Raw genomic sequence first — 12,679 nt, forward strand, 5'->3', positions numbered from 1 at the left:
GTGTTGGGACACGCAGTGCGTGAGACCGGGGCCGGAAGGCCGGCCCACGCGCGGGGGACAGTTCTGCGCAAGAGGCGGGACCAGCCGGGCAGGAGGGGCGGGGCCTGCCGGGCAGGAGGGGCGGGGTGGCCGGGAGCTCCGGGCGATACAGGCTGCGGAATCGGCCGGGAGAGACCGAGGGGGTGGGGCGGGGCGGGGCGGGGCGGGGCCGAGGCCGCGGGGGCGAGCGGGGCGGGAGGAGTCCTTGCCTTTGCCGCCGCCGCCGCCTCCGCCGCCAGGTAAGAAACACGGGTTGAGTCGGGCCGCGGGCGGAGTTCGCCCACGCCAGGGCCACTCCCCACCTCTGGCCTCACGAGGGTTACTCCCACAAGGCCCGACCAGGCCCTGCGGGCCTTTGCCCCCCACCCCGCCCTCTGCCCCTCGTGGGCGCCAGGCCTCCCGAGGAGTGGCCACGAGCTGCTCCAGGCGCTGCCTGCCTGGAGTCCAGGCTGCGTGGTGGTTCCTTGGTTGCTTTTAGAGCCGAAAGCGCCTTTAGGAATTACACAGAGCGGCGGATGGGGAAACTGAGGCCGGGCGGTGCACCCAGGCATCGTCTGCCTCCCAGCTCCGGGCTCTGAGCTGCTAAAGGTTGCCCAGTACCTCCCTTGATAAGTGAGGTCCAGGGAGAGGAAGGAACTTGCCCAAGGTTACACAGGGTCACTGGGCTTTCCCTTGTTCCAGAGTCCCCTCCACGGACTAGTGGGAAGGCCTCCGGCATCCCCTCACCCCCTCTCTCCTTGCCCTTACAGCCCTATGATTTCATAGCACACATTCAGACTGAGAATTCCAGGCGAGGGCTGGAAAAAAGCCCAGGCCCCCAATTACAGATGGGCTATACTTCTCACCCTGCCACCTGTTGGTGTAGCAGGAAAGAGGAACTGCTACTGACTTCTGGGGGGACCATATAGAGAGGTAAACAGGCTCAGAGAGATGAATTCCCCAAGACAGCACCCCTAGGAAGGAGAACATTTTAAGAACCTGGGTTACCTGACCCCAGAGCCTGACCCAGTCAGTGCCTGGCACAGAGACAAAGTAGGCTTTCACCGTGTCCTTTCTCTGCTCTGCTCCAGAGTCAGAGTTAAGAGCACAGCGGGCCTAGACTCTGGGTCTTGGCCTAGAGACCGCTGCCTGACACAAAGTAGGAGTTAACGTGTTAGTTCTCTTTTCCCTGACTCAGTGTTCATTTCACTGCAGAAAATGTGAAACCCCTTTACATTTTAGGGGCATCCATTCATTTATTAGACACATATCGAGCACCTACTGTGTGCCCCAGTGTGTGCACTGTTTAGGCACTGAAAATATAGCCATGAACAAGCGAAGTGTTGCCCTTGGGGACTACCCTAGGAAGAGTGGAATAAAATACTGTTGGCCATTTGTGGGGTGGAGGGGTGGGAAGGGCTGGGCAGAGAGGACAGACCCCTGGAATGTTACCAACTGTGAAGTATGTGACGAGGGCAGAGAAAGATTGAACCTCCTCGTGTCAATTGAACCTCCTATCTCGTGGGCCTCGTTCGAGATGCCCAGCCAGCCTGAGCTTTCTCCGGACTCCCCAGGGATTTGGTGGGGAGGAGCTAGGTGGGTAGAGGGTGGTCCAAAGGAACTCTGTGGGTGTCTGTTTCATTTTCATCCAACAGGGGTGGTAAAAGTGCCTGGCGTTGATGGTACCATGTCAGAATGCTTCTTGAATGGTAAAGGACGGTCTAAAATGTGGCCTGTGGCCGAGGCCCTCCCGTATCAGGAGTGAGCGAGGCTGTATTTACTTAGAGCATATTTATTTAGAGGCTCCAGTGACCCTGTGGTAATCTGTTACTGCTCTCGGCAGAAAGATGGAAGAGGCAGAGGTGGGGGTGGTTGGCTGAGTTCCAGGCAAGGAGGCTGAGACTCCCTGTCAAGGTCCAGAAACTGGACTGTTTGCCCCGCAGCATTTCAGCTTCTAACAGCACTTGCTGTCACGGGTGTGGTAGCGGATAGATGTGGGCTCAGGTCCCTAGGGGCTTAGTAGCCTCCTGAGTCATCTTGATCAAGCCACGTGACCACCCTGTGCCTCAGTTTCCTCATTTGTAAAATACTGCCTCTAAGGTTGTCATGAGGAGGAAAGTAGCTGAAACCACAAAGGGCCTGGGGCTGGTGCTCTGGGAGCCTTTTTGCTTTTTCCGCCAAAGGCCCAGGAGCAATTGGATGGGCGCCGAGTAGGTTGGCCAAGTCGGTTGCCGTAGCTTAGTGTGGAAAGTTCATGAAGGTTGAAGCCTACAGAATTTCTTCTGAGCCTGCACAGGTGCTCCAGGCTGGTGCTCTAGGCTGCAAAGGCAGGACCAGCTACCTGGGCCCGCACAGGGGAGATCTGAGAAATGTCATCCGGTCCTTTATGGCCTGTGTGTGTTGTAAACACTGCTGTACATGTTAAACTGGGGCTGCAGATGAGATGGGGGGGGCTTGCTGCCTTGAGTGTGCACTAGTGGTCAGAAGGGGATCGAAGGGGGGACCCCAGTCCACTTTCTACTTAGCTGCCCTCCACTTGGGCATTCGGGGCCAATTCAGTTGCACCACCCTCAGCTTAAAATTCTGCTGTGGTTTCCTGTTCATTTTAGGGCAAACAACAAGACCATTAACATGGACCATAAGGCCCTGCACCGTCTAGCCTATACCTCCAGCCCCATCTCAGGCCACTTCATCAGTAGCCCTCTGTGCTTGCAGCGTGCTGCCTCCTCCCTCCTTGGGGCCTTTGCACATGCTCCACTAGACCACCATTCCTCCTGTATCTCCCTTTCCCCAGGTTAACATCACCTTATCCTTCAGATCTGAGCCCAACCCCAGGCCACTAGACATCCCCAGGAGTGTGGGAGGTTTAATTCAGGAGAGAGTTGCATACTCATCTCAGGGGGGTAATTTCTGCCTATCCACTGTTACCACCCCAACTGTCCCCTCCTGACTTCCAGGACTGGACTGGGTTTGCTGAGAGGTGCTCAGGGATGAAATCTACATTTGGGAGTACCATTTGAGCAAATATGGGAACCTCACTTTATATAAAACTGTATCGTCCTTCTTTAAAAATGAAAGGCTGAGGGGTGCGCCTGGGTGGTTCAGTGGGTTAAAGCCTCTCTCTGCCTTTGGCTCAGGTCATGATCCCAGGGTCCTAGGATTGAGCCCCGCATCAGGTTCTCTGCTCGACGGGGAGCCTGCTTCCCCCCTTCTCTCTGCTTGCCTCTCTGCCTACTTGTGATCTCTGTCTGTCAAATAAATAAATTAAATTAAATTAAATAATATAAAATAAAATAAAATAAAATAAATTTTTTTAAATGTAAGGCTGAGAGGCACCTGGATGGCTCAGTCGGTTAAGCATCTGCCTTCGGCTCAGGTCATGATCTCGGGGTCCTGGGATTGAGCCCTGTGTGGGGCTCCGAGCTCAGCAGGGAGTCTGCTTCTCCCTCTCCCCTTGCATCCCCACCACTGACGCATTTGCGTGCATGTGCTCTCTCTCAAATAAATAAATACATTCATAAGTTATACACACACACACACACACATATGTATGTGTATATATACACATATATTTATATGTATATAATATATATTCATATTATGTATATAATATATATTCATATTATATATATAAATATATATATATTCATTTCTTTTGGAGGGATAATACCCTGGATTATTTACTGCTATAATTTGAAGGCGAGGCATTAAGGGTCCCCACTGTATCTCCTCTTGCCCACCAGAGTAAGGCCCTGGGCCCTGTGGGGCGATTTGAAAACCAACAGATCAAGTGAACATCACACATTTTGCCATTCCCCACCCCCACACCTCCTTCCTCAGCAGATGTGCCTCCCATTATGTTTTAGTTATTCCCAAGTAGAAACCACCATTCATTCAGCAGATGTCTGTAAGTGCCTGCTGTGCTTGCATAAGGGCAGAAAGGGACGGACAATAAGGAACGGGTGTAAACAAGTGAATGATCCAGTATGGTAAGTAGAGATTCCTGCTGGGGACCAAGCAGGGGAGCCAGGGAAAAGGGATTGGGATGGAAAGCAGGGGCAGGGTGGCCTCACTGAGCTGTGAGATTTGACCAGAGACAGAGAGGAGGTGAAGGGAGTCGGCCATGTGGTTGTCGGCGGGAAGAGCATTCCGGGCAGATGGAATAGACCATGCAAAGGCCTTGAGGTGAGAGCATAGCTGATGGGCCCCAGAAGCAGCAAGGAGGATGTACAGTGGAGCGGAGCGAGTAAAGGGGAAAAGGGGAGGAAGGTGGAGAGACCAGGGGCCAGGTTGCATATGGCGCAGGCGCCGCTGGAAGAGCTGTGACTCTGGAAAGCGGTTAGCAGAGGTTTGGAGCAAAGAAGGACATGATCTGACTTCAGGTGGAGATGGAGCTCCTGGCTGCAGCGTGGTGGACAGCTAGCGGGGAGAACAGACAGAGCGGGAGACTGGTGGGGCGGCTCCTGCCGGGATCCACCTGAGATGATGTTGGCTTGTACCAGGGCGCTAGCAGGGGAGGAATGGAGCAACCGTGACGTGGACAGAACATCACACAACCTGAGTGTCCATCCCAATGGCACACTGTCCCCCCACTCCACTACCTGCCCATCCTCCAGGCTGCTGAAGTGAGATGGGATAGGAACTTTCCCTTCGTGCCAACATCCTTCTCTTCTTCTGGTCTGTAGCGGGCTTGTCTGAAACCCTCTGGAGTCTTCTGTGTCGGAACTGTTGCCATGGAGACCTCCTGAAATGCTACCTGTACCAGTGGTTTCCAATTTAACTTCCAGAGAGAGGTATAGAATGAATGGGTTTCTCTTCTAAAATGCTGGAGGGGGGCGAGGTGGGGGGAATGAATGGGGACTGCCTCGAATCCTCCCTTCTAGAGCCATCTCAAGGTTGTGTGTTGTGGGTATGGGTATGTGTTTGTATGAACTTTTAACTACCATCTTTAGAGCTTCTGGCCTAAGAACGATGCTGTAGCTCTATTTGTTGTGAAGGGTTTCTTCAACCAAGTCCTTTTCTTTCTCTTTGGCTCTAGAACAGTTAGTCCCCAGCCCTCTCATAATATTGTTGTTATCCCACTAGTGATGCTTCTGTTACTGTACCACAAGCTCACTTAAAAACTCAACTGTAGGGGTGCCTGGGTGGCTCAGTGGGTTAAAGCCTCTGCCTTCGGCTCAGGTCATGATCCCAGGGTCCTGGGATTGAGACCCACATCAGGCTCTCTGCTCTGCGGGGAGCCTGCTTCCTCCTCTCTCTCTCTGCCTACCTCTCTGCCTACTTGTGATCTCTGTCTGTCAGATAAATAAATAAAATCTTTAAACAACAACAAAAAAAAAACTCAACCATAGGGGTGCCTGGGTGGCTCAGTCAGCTAAGTGTCCGACTTGATTTCAGCTCAGGTCATGATCTCACGGTTGTGAGATCGAGCCCCACCATCAGGCTCTGCATGGGGCATGGAGTCCGCTTGATTCTCCCTCTCCTTCTTCCCCTCCCTCCATCCCCCTCTCTAAAAAGAAGAAAGAAAGAAAGACCTCTGTTATAACCAGCTCACCAGAAAAAGAAGGAAAGAGAAAAAGAACACCTCTCCCCACCCGCCCCTTACACACACATTCACGTCAAATTTGACCTTGGCCTCCACTGACTGCTCTAAGGGGTTAAAAAGGCCATAATGGGCTGCCATGTAAGAAACACAAAAGAAGTTCAGGGGCACCTGGGTGGCTCAGTCAGTTAAGCCTCTGCCTTTGGCTCAGGTCATGATCTCAGGGTCCTGGGATCGAGCCCTACGTTGGGCTCTCTGCTCAGCGGGGGCTCTGCTTCTCCCTCTCTGTCTGCCCCTCCCCACTGCTCAAGTGCACTCTCTCTCTCTCTCAAATAAATAAAGAAAATCTGCATTTAAAAAAATAAGAAACACAAAAGAAATTAATTCTTGCATGTGATCTCCTAAAGGCTCAGGTCATGGAGTTTTAAGGATGATTTAAAGGATGTTTCAGGACGATACTGATCATATTTGTTGTCTCTGCGGCGCTGACTTGGGGGGTTTTCATCCCCCCCCCAGTCCCCTGGGAAGAAATCCCGCTGGGTTTATGTGGCGTTCCTCAGCAAATCTGAGTGGGGCACCTACTGTGGGTGCTTGCGGAGCTGAGGACAGCTGTGTGGAATGGCTCTCTACCCTCACTACTGACCATAAGAGCTCAGCCAGCATTTTCTGGCATAGGTAATGTCGCAGGCTAGATAAAGCTCATAATCACAGACCATCAGGCCACCGCCCACATCGGCGTAATGCCCGTGCATCCTGGGCCTGGCCTTTGCAGTCCAGCCATGGGTGACCGTTCGCCCTGCTGGTTCTCGTGTGTGTGTGTCCTCTCCCTGCCAGCGGGTGTTCTTTCTTCTGAGTCAAGTGCACACCTGTCTCAGAGTCCCTTGGTGTCTTCACAGCACCTGGACCGGGACAGATCCCCAGGAGACCCTTGATGTCCGGAAGTTACTCCATCCGTCATTGACCTCCTAGGCCCTGGGTGCTGCTGGACCAGCTCCCTGCACTCTAGGTGGCCCCAGGAGTCACCATGAGCCCTGACCACTGGTCTTCTTCTCGCCGCGGGAAGCCAGCACTCCCTCTGAAAACTGCTTTAGCTTCTCAGACATACTTGAGAATCTTAGTTCCCCTTGGACCAGACCCTGTTCCCAAATCAGACCGAGCAAGGGGTAGAGTCCCCTGAGGACCAATGTAGACCATTCAGGTGACAGATCTCCGCGCCCCATAGCTGCCAGCACACTCTGTCAGCTGGGAGAGTTTGGGGGCCCAGCCTATCCAGGCGAACAATCCACGGGGTCGGAAACAGGGGCTCCTCCTTCACACCAGCATGGGATTTGCCTCAGCCTATCATGCTGCCCCTCATCCATTCTGTTGGTTACAAGACCTGGTTGTTGGTCAGTGGACTGGGACTTAACTGTGACCTCAGGCCAATGGGCCACCCAGGGCCAAGGCTGTCTGAGATAAAGCACTCCTCTTCTGAGGATCAAGAGCAAAATTGTTTTTAATTAAAAAAATTTTTTTTTCATTATAAAAGTACCAGTGCACTCAGGATAGAAAACATTAAAAATACAGAAAATTGGGTCTCCTGGGTGACTCAGTTGGTTAAGCATCTGCCTTCGGCTCAGGTCAAGATCCCGGGGTCCTGGGATCGAGCCCCATGTGGGGCTCCCTACTCAGCAGGGAGTCTGCTTCTCCCTCTCCCTACCTGCCCCTTCCTCCCCTCCCCCGACCCCCGCTCTCCGTGCTTTCTCGCTCTCTCTCTCTCTCTCATGCTCTCTCTCTCTCAAATAAATAAAATCTTGTAAAAAAAAAAAAAAAAAGTACACAAAAATAGGAAGAACAAAACCCAATTACATCTAGTCCCACAGCCCCGCCACCAAGAGACAGTGGTCATTAACATTTGGATAGATTTGCTTGTGCTCTTTTTGGTCTGTGAAACATTTTATAAAAACCTACCTGGAATCATACTGTATATCCAGTGGTGTGCTGTTAACCAGCTCTCTGGAAAATAAAACCCATCCTGTGTAGCACCTCCCACTTTTTGTGGTGTCATTCCTTCGGCTGTGGTCCATCTCAGGCTGCCGGAGTCAGGCAGAATCAGTGCTCCCCAGCCAGAATGAGCCGGCCTCCGCACACCACGTTATCATTTAAAATCATGACTTTTTTTTCTGATCTTAAAATCAATATATACTCATTACCAAAAATTCATAAAACATAATAAAGAAAAACAATCACAATCCAGAATCCAAGACCCTCCTGCTGTAAGATAGAGACAGTCTCTGCCAGTCTCCACATATACTAACTTTCTTCAGAGTTCGGAAGCAACACATACTGATGGCAGGAAACAGGGAGAATCCCAAAAAGTCTCTGGTATCTCGTAGAGAATTCTCTATTCGTAGAGAATTTGGGAGAATATCCTTCCAGCTGTTTTGTCTTCTCTGTGTCTTTTTTTTTTTTTAAGATTTTATTTATTTATTAGAGAGAGAGAGAGATCACAAGTAGGCAGAGAGGCAGGCAGAGAGAGAGAGAGAGAGTGGGAAGCAGGCTCCCCGCTGAGCAAACAGCCCGATGTGGGGCTCGATCCCAGGACTCTGAGACCATGACCTGAGCCAAAGCCAGAGGCTTAAGCCACTGAGTCACCCAGGCGCCCCTTCTCCGTGTCTTTTTTTTTTTTTTTTAAGATTTTATTTATTTACTTGACAGAGATCACAAGTAGGCAGAGAGGCAGGCAGAGAGAGAGAGGAGGAAGCAGGCTCCCCTTGGAGCAGAGAACCCGATGCAGGGCTCGATCCCAGGACCCTGAGATCATGACCTGAGCCAAAGGCAGAGGCTTTAACCTGCTGAGTCATCCAGGCGCCCCTCCTCTGTGTCTTTTTAACATGGTTGGACTCATAGCTTGAATCTCGTCGTTTGTAGGCATGGTGTGGGCACATTCTCATGCCCCACGGGAAGGGGCTATTCAGGAACAGGGCCTTATCCCTGATAATTCCTTTCAAAAGGATTAAAGAGGCGGAAAATAATATTCTGGCTCTTTGGCATGGAAAATGGCCATTAGGAGGAAACTCAGATTATTTGAAGTTTTGGGGAACCCTGGGTACTTCCAGGTGCTTGGTCCCTGCCCCATCTCCCTTCCTCATCTGATGTTCGATTTAAGAACAGGAGTGTCTTTGGGAAGAGAATTAGCAGGAAAGTCTAGCTTTTGCTTAAGCCTAAAAGCTAGTTCATTCCTTTTTTCCCTTAACAGACATCTTTGGAGGGAGAAGCAGGCTCCCCACTGAGCAGGAAGCCCCATGCAGGGCTCTATCCCAGAACCCTGGGATCATGACCTGAGCTGAAGGCAGATGCTTAACTGAGCCACCCAGGTGCCCCTCTAACAGACGTCTTCTGAGCATCTGCTCTGGCAAGGGAACTGCTTTGGGGCACCAGTGACAGATAGGAAGGAGACCCTGTGCCGGGCGCTATAACCATATCTCAGGTTATGAGGAGCTAGAAAGGGGATATTAAATGAGAAGACCCCTGCCAGGGGCCCAGGCTGTGCTCAGTGAGTGGCCGTGACTGCCAGCCTCCTGAGAAAATCATCCCAGGATTAGGAAAGTGCTGGGGCCAAGTCCCAGAGGAGAATATAAGTAGCATCGAGGCTCCCCTGAACCCCAGGACTAACCAGTCTCTCCTCCTCCAGATCCCACACCCTATGGACCCACAGGCTGGTTTTTCCGGTTTGCTCCCCCCAGGGCAATTTGCATATTTCTCCAAGAACCTTCAAGAAGCTGAACAGCCTGTTTTCAGACTTAGAGAAGGGAGGCCCACAACTGTTTCCTGAAATCTGGGTGAGTGTTCTTTAAGGTTTCTAGTTCTTCACATCCTCCCCATTATTTAAGGCTGTCTCATCTTAAACGTTACGAGTTTGCGTATCGTCTGTCTCGTTCGCTGGAACATCCCTCCAGGTTGGAGCACTGCTGTCTGTCTTCGTCTCTGCTGTGCCACGGCACGTGGGGTGACACCTGGTGCCTATGGGTGCATGTACATATTTATTAAATGAACCAGTTCATTTGGGGTGAAGTGGATTTTTATTTTTCATTTGCTTAGAACTTAAGAAAAGGTCTTTAAAAATCTGTAGAGGCATCCTGCTGCTTTTTAAAAAGCTTTCTGTCAGAGGTGCCTGGGTGGCTCAGTGGGTTTAAGCCTCTGCCTTTGGCTCAGGTCATGATCCCAGGGTCCTGGGATCGAGCCCCGCATCGGGCTCTCTGCTCAGCGGGGAGCCTGCTTCCTCCTCTCTTTCTCTGCCTACTTGTGACCTCTGTCTGTCAAATAAATAAATTAAATCTAAAAAATAAAATAAAATAAAAAGCTTTCTGTTGGAAAATAATTATAGTCTCACAGGCACTTGCAAAATTAGTCCCGAGAAGTCCCACAAACCCGTACTCAGCATCCCCGTGGCTGCTGCCTTCATGATGTAGTCTGACTCGTGAGCTGGGAGGATGTGGTCCCGGATGGTGTGGCTCCCAGCAGCTCCCCTGCCCGCTCGTTTCTTCCCTCCTGCCCCTCTGCGCCTACCCACCCTCCAAGGCCTGGCTGCACTGAGCTTCTTTTCGGTTCTTCAAAAGTATCTGCTCTCTTCTACCTCTGGGTCTTGACACATGCCGTCCCCTGTGCCCGGAACGTGCTGCTTCCTACCATCCCACCCCTGTCCGGGGCCACCTTCTCTTGGAAGCCATTTCTGGGCTGCAGGCCTCTGTTCATGTCCCTCCATCTGGGCTCTCCCCCCAACCCCCATCTCTACCCCCCACTGCTGTCCCTACCACAGTGCGGTTTCTTCTTCGGAATACCCTGGGCCATCCGCCCGCAGGGCTGTCCTCACTTCCTGCAAGCCTCTGCTGGGACAGCACCTTTCATTCGCCTACCATCATCACCCCCTCATGCCCCAACACTCCATAGCCCCCTAGTTGTTCTTCCCAGATGATCGCTTCCTGACCCAGTCATCAAGGGCATGGATCCTGCAGTTGGACCTGAGTGTGAATCTTGGTTCCACCACTGACTAGCTATGCAATCTTGGGCAAGGTACTTAGATTATTTTCATGTATAGCTGCATTCTTTTTTTTTTAAGATTTTGCTTAATTATTGATTTTAGAGAAAGAGAGTGTGAGCAGGGGGAAGGGGCAGAGGGGGAGAGACAGGGAACCTCCAGCAGACTCCACTAAGCACGTAGCCCAAAGTGGAGTTCGACCCTGAGATCTTGACCTGAGCCAAAATCAAGAGTTGGACACCTTCACTGACCAAGCCCCCCCCACCCCCCAGTGCCCCCTGTCTCCCCGCAGAAGGCAAGCAGAGAATTTGTCATTCTGTCACCTGCTCTGCCCTAAGACCCAGACCAGGGCGTCACATATCATTTTCCCTTCTTCATGCATCCAGCACACACTTAATGAATGTCTGCGGTATTCCAAGGCCTGTTCAGAGAGCTAGGGGCGTAGCAGGAAACAAAACAATGAGGGGCTGCCCTCAAAATATATGCCTTACATTCTATTGGTATACACAGGTAAACAAATACTTTAAATACATATTATTTAAGGGGCTCCTGGGTGGCACAGTCGGTTAAGCATCTGCCTTCGGCTCAGGTCATGATCCCAGGGTCCTGGGATCAAGTCCCACATCAGCTCCCTGCTCCGCAGGGAGCCTGCTTCCCTTCCTCTCTCTCTGTCTGCCACTCCCCCTACTTGTGCTCATATGCACTCTCTCTCTCTCTCTGACAAATAAATAAAGTCTTTAAAATATATCTATATCGGGGCGCCTGGGTGGCTCAGTGGGTTAAGCCGCTGCCTTCGGCTCAGGTCATGATCCCAGGTCCTGGGTTCAAGCCCCACATCGGGCTTTCTGCTCAGCAGGGAGCCTGCTCCCTCCTCTCTCTCTGCCTGCCTCTCTGCCTACTTGTGATTTCTCTCTGTCAAATAAATAAATAAAATCTTAAAAATAAAATAAAATATATCTATATCTATATCTATCTATATATTATTTAAGATAAAAATAAGTATTATGAAAATAGAGCAGGTGTTGGGATAGAGGAGTAGAAGTACTTTATAGCCTGGGAGGTGAGGGAGGGCTTCTCAGAGGAGGTGACATTTAGGCTGAGGCAGAATGATGTGAAGGTCAGAAGAGGAGTGTCCCAGGCAGAGGAAACGGCAGGGACAAAGGCCTAGAGGACGGACCAGCTTGTGTATTTGAAAGCGCAGTGACAACCAGTGTGGCTATAGCATAGTGAGCAAGCCGGGTTTCAGGGCATGAGACGGAGTTTGGGGCGGGCAGAGGCCATCATTAGGGGATCAGCGTTTGTCCTGGTGTGAGAGGAAGCCTTTGGAGGTTCTTAAGCAGGCAAGTGATGTGACTAGTGTCTATGACAAAAAGGCCACTCCAGCTGCTGTGTAGAGAATGGATGAGAGGACATCAAGAGCTTTTTTGTTGAACAAATGAATCAGTTTGGCCTGATCTGAGCTTTCTGTGCACTGAACAAATCCCCTCTACCCTGTGGATAGAGCCAGGCCAGCTCGTGCTTCTCTGATTAAGAGTCTGCTTATTCTTGAACTAGGAACCGATGGGGCTCTCCCAGTACCAGCCCAGTAAAACACCATCTGAGGCTCCTCTGGGCGGTGGGCACAATCACTCCAGCCTCCAAATGGCGTGTGCATTGGATTAAATGTAGAAATCGCTAAGCCTGCCAACATCAGGACTGGGTGCTGCCCTGGCTGCTGTCCTTCATTTGTGACTTGTTGCTCTCCCCTTTGTCCACCACCATGGTCTGGGCTGATCCTGCAAGTCAGGAAAATCTACAGGTATCTAACTTGAGCTCCAGAAGCAACCACTGGAGGCCAGTCTTGCTGGGTGACATTGGCCAAGGTCTTAACCTCTCTGAGCCTCAATTTCTCCATCTGAAGCAAGGGATGGAGGATCCCTGTGCAAATGTAGAGGGAAGAGCCTAGGGTTCAGAGCCAAAAACCTGGTTTGACTTTCATCACTTGCTTACTGTGTAACTTTGGGAAAGGCTCTTAGCCTCTCTGAGCTCATTTCTCAGCTCTAGGAGGGAATCGTAAGGACTCGCATCGTACTTGACCTTACATGAGAGTTGTGAGGACTAAC

The 12,679-nt window shown here is 51.3% G+C and overlaps 1 protein-coding gene across 2 annotated transcripts in view; it reads left to right on the plus strand.

Moving 5' to 3' along the window:
- Positions 1–202: 202 nt before the first annotated feature.
- Positions 203–12,679, plus strand: part of TMCO4 (transmembrane and coiled-coil domains 4) — an 86,986-nt gene continuing 74,509 nt past the window's right edge. The window contains exons 1-3 of one of the 2 annotated variants that reach the window (XM_047725692.1): positions 203–278; positions 4,704–4,811; positions 9,234–9,381. The gene's annotated coding sequence lies outside the window, so the exon portion shown is untranslated. The remainder of the gene's footprint in view (positions 279–4,703; positions 4,812–9,233; positions 9,382–12,679) is intronic. The other variant, XM_047725693.1, reaches the window with a different exon arrangement.

The sequence above is a fragment of the Lutra lutra genome, chromosome 4 (genome assembly GCF_902655055.1).
Source record: "Lutra lutra chromosome 4, mLutLut1.2, whole genome shotgun sequence".
Classification (NCBI taxonomy): Eukaryota; Metazoa; Chordata; class Mammalia; order Carnivora; family Mustelidae; genus Lutra; species Lutra lutra.